Source organism: Macadamia integrifolia, chromosome 14 (assembly GCF_013358625.1).
Source record: "Macadamia integrifolia cultivar HAES 741 chromosome 14, SCU_Mint_v3, whole genome shotgun sequence".
NCBI lineage: Eukaryota > Viridiplantae > Streptophyta > Magnoliopsida > Proteales > Proteaceae > Macadamia > Macadamia integrifolia.
Window position 1 is genome coordinate 11028213 of NC_056570.1, and position 4505 is coordinate 11032717.

A 4505-nucleotide genomic window follows, 5' to 3' on the forward strand; every position below is an offset into this window, starting at 1 on the left:
AAGGTGAAATTCTGCAGAATTGAAATTCTATAGAAAAAGAACAACCGATGCGAGACCACAGGCCGGCCTGCTGGTCCCAGAGTCTCCAGCCAGTTAGGCTTCTAGAGACTAGTTTGCTCCCAGTATTTAGCAGAGATCTGTTGGCTTAAAAAAGGGATTTATAAGGCCTATAGGGGAGATAGTAGATGACCTTATTAGGGAATGAATGAATTTAAATTTATTTAATATATGTATGTATTGATTTCTGATTTTAGGAGATCCAAATAGCTGTGTGGGAGCCTATTCAGTATCAGGAGGGGAGTTGATTATTTCAGATTTTCAGGGTGAATGGGTGCCCGTAACCTTCTTTCTTTTGGTGTGTTTCTTATTGTTGTTCATGCATTTATTGATTGTGGATGTGCATATGTTTTGATTTTGATGAACTCTATGTTGATGAAGTTGATGACTGTAAAATGTGAAAAGTAAGACAGGTAAGATGGGTCACGTGTAGGTGCCTATGTTTGCATATCTGAATTGGGTGATTGGTTGTATATCATGTAGTATGCTGGGCTAGGTTTCACAATCCTAAGTGCTACACCCCCTTGTCTGTAGGGGGTTAGGTATAGACTAATCCCGACATATGCGGTTGCCTGATCAGCAGTTCACTTTGAGTGGTACGACGTACTATACCAGAGATGGATGTGAGACATGATATGACGTATTGTATGCGTTGTGGATGTTTATTATACAGGGTTACAACTTAGGGGTTAGCCGGGGGACTGAGGCTCTAACTGGGACTGGCTGGCTCCTGCCTGCAATGAGCTTATATTTCTGAGGCCCAACGTACATGGTAGAAATGTCATCTATGTTGCGTAGCACTATACCCATAGGTGATGAGACTTAGTAATGGACTAGGGAACAATATAGTTCAATAAATGGAATCATGAGCATCATCTTTCTATGTGGAGCATGCATTGCATATGTTTGCATGTGTTTGTCTTCCCACCCCTCACTGAGCATTTTCAATGCTCACCCTCGTTTTTACTTTGATCTATAGATGAAGAGAATAGTCAACTACAGATTACCAGTTCAGAGTATAAGGCTATGACCATGGATTAGTTGGCGTGTATTTAGGATGATGATTACAGTCATGGACCTGATTACGAGTGTGATGATTGTGTTTATGGTGGACAACATTTCTGAGGACTGATGTATTTGATTATTCTTTGGTGTATATATGGATAATGGTGGAAACCAGTTTTTGATGATCCAGGTTAATGGTTAGACTACAGGTGAGCGACAGGTTTGAATGTTTAGACAGGTGGGAGACATTTTGTGTAAATATTTTGTTATAATAGGATGACTATAATATAAGTGGATTACTGTATATAATGTTGTGAATCATGTACATAAGGTATCATGTATCACATAGAAGCATTGGGTGAATATGAAATTTTACTTGATTTTATATTATCTGCTGCAACTTTGATTATTAGTATGGGAATGTGGTGTTGTGGACAATCTTAGAGTAGGGTCTTGGGGTAAACAGGCTGACTGGGTGCGGTGAGGTATCCAGTGCTGGCATACTTGTGCCATATTGAGGGCAAGGTGTGACAGTTGGTGTGGTATTAGAGCAAACACCAGGAACGATGTCTGATAACCCACAAGACTTTAGGATCATCTAGTGCAATAGGAAGCAAAGAAATAAAAGCTTCAAGATAAAATCCCAATTGCTGTGAATTTCATGTGTTTGTGATAGAAACATGATTATGATATAGATGATCACTTTTGAATACATCTAAGGAATTTTGTATATGCTAAATTTGCTGCATTACTCATCCTTAATGAATATATATATATATACTAGTAAAAAATACACGTGCAAATGCATGTGGGAGCAAAAATGACTAATATTAAGTCAAAGGTTCCTACGTTGTCTTACGCTAGAGAGAGAGATTGTAACCACTTAAATTTATGGAGATAAAGAGAGAAAATGTAACTACTTAAAAAGAGAAATTATTTAAAAAAAAAGTATGTAAAAAGAAGAAAAAAAAAAACAAATGAAAATAAAAGGAGATTAAAACATGTTCTATTCATAAATAAGAGAAACAAAAGAGCTTGAAAGTCCACCACTGTTTCTCTCTTCCTAGCAGATTTTGTACCATAGATAAAAGTAGATCATTCCTTTATTAGATCACTATCAATGAACAACTAGGTTGGAAATTGTAACAATAACTAAACTTTGAGGAATAGATGAACAATAATGGGGAAATTAAACTGAAATCAGTGATAAGATAGATCTCAAAACATTTGGCTTACAATGTCTAGCCAATTAGGAACAAAGGAGAAACATTGAAACTACACATTAAATCAAAAGCAAAATTTAGTGATATCAGGTTACTAAATTAAGCAAAACAACTGAAAGACTGAATAATCAAAATTGAAAACTCAAACCTTTGGCAACCTATAGACATAGAAGCTTGCCTCCGTACAGTGGTACTTAGCATAAAGAATATAACATGCATGTTAGCAATTGATAACCCAATCAAATAATAAATGTTTCACCATAAGGAGGAGATGTTGATTGTATAAAATGGAGAATTCATGCCTAGCCAGAAGAAGTCCATGAATCCTATAAGTTTTTTGCACTAACATATCCATTTTAACGACCTGGCCCCATTAACTTTGCACAATATTGTCCTCTTTGGCCCATGGGCCTCAAGGCTTTAAAACGTGTTGTGCCATGTTAAGGAGGCTATAGGTTATTAACTAGCCTAGTAATTTCTCCCTAGGCGATGTGGGACTAAAGTTTGCACACCCTCACCGATCTCCCAAAATCCCTTGGTACAATGCAGTACCTTATGTTGAGACCTTGACTTATTTTGAAAGGTCTTAAAGACCTAATCTAGAGATAAGTCCTACTGATAATCTATTGTATTTTAAGTATACTTTAAAGATATATAATTTATTTTATATCGATTGTCTATATTAGATATTATGGAAGTAGAAAAGGGTTAAACATAGGATTGAACATAATCTGAAAAATATGAATGCAATGTGTTAGGTGAGCATATTTAGGGACTGTACACTCTACGAAAGAAGGCTAAATAGCTTATAATTATATACAAGAAACTAAGGTGAGTTAATCCATAGGCTTAACATGGTTGATATGCCTTTTACATTGTTGTGTGAATAAAAATTCATCTTATGTTAATATGTTGTGAATGATGTTATGGTGTTTTGAAAGATTATCATATGTCATCTCATACTTTGCTATTAATGACATGCCATGTATATATTATATGCCTATATTTACATAAATGTGATGTTATGCCATGACAGAACATGATAGAACCTCATTAGAGATATGTATAATTGATTTGGAAATATGTTCGCATGTTTAAATCTTTAGTTTCAGAACCAGGCCCCAGACTGCACCCCTTTTCAGCAAGGGGTTAGGTGCTGGATGAGGACACCAAAACAGAACTGAGGATAAGATTTCCCACAAGGGGAGTACATTGTCCTTCAGAACAGAACAAGAATGAGGGTAAGGATGGGAATTCCCTTACTCCTCCAGAACTAGATCAGAAACTCCCATAAGGGGAGCTTGTATGATCCAGACTCGGTCCAGTCAATCGGGGTTAATGAAAAATGGCTCCCGATGGTGTTCAGTCGGGTAATACAAGAAATGATAGCCGTCAGATCAATGGTTGTGTTCCTCACCTTTATAAAACATGCATATCCAGTAGAACAAAGAGAGATCAACATCAAGTTAATCATTTTAACGTCATATTGCATATAATGTACTCATATGTAAGATATGCTTATTAATGCATGTTGATCTTATGCTTTGACTCACTGAGCTGTCGAGCTCACCCCTTTATTATTACTCCCAGACACAGATGATGGAGTATGTGAGTGTGTGGGTTGCACTTGAGGACAGGAGCAACATGATTTTTGAAGAAGATGCATGCTAGCTCTTTTTTTTATTCTAATGATAGAGACATTTAATTAGTTATTATGAGATCTTAAAAAATGGTGTTGGATGATATATTTTGAGTTGATTTTATTTTCTTCTCTTTGGACCTTGTTTCGAAACATGAAATAAATAGTTGACGTCGCCACCAGGCATTAAAGTATTTAAATACTTGAGTTTGTGTTTTGATGTGTAATAGATTTCCACGTGTGTTAGAGAAAGAACCGTTTGGTTGTAAAATATATATATATATATATATATATAACCATCTTTTAGTCACATGTAAGTTAGGAAAAATGCGATCGCGAGATCACCGCTCGCGAGGGCGGGACTCTTACCCTTATCTCAGGTTCGGATCGTCATAGTGTGGTATCAGAGTTGACCCCTACAACGTGTGGGGCCATAGCAAGGGCACTATGCCAAAAGGGGGGAAGTATAATGACCCAAGAATACGGTGAGTACTAGACCCACCTGGGAGATCGGTGAAGTGTCCCCACTAAGAATACGACAAGTATCAGAGGATTTTGGGAGATCGGTGAGGGTGTGTAGA

At 36.8% G+C, this 4505-nt stretch overlaps 1 long non-coding RNA gene across 1 annotated transcript in view; it reads left to right on the plus strand.

The window, feature by feature from the left end:
- LOC122061482 overlaps positions 1-4124 on the plus strand; it is a 12723-nt gene extending 8599 nt beyond the window's left edge. The window contains exon 3 of the long non-coding RNA XR_006134656.1: positions 3876-4124. This is a non-coding gene — a long non-coding RNA (uncharacterized LOC122061482). The remainder of the gene's footprint in view (positions 1-3875) is intronic.
- Positions 4125-4505: the final 381 nt, after the last annotated feature.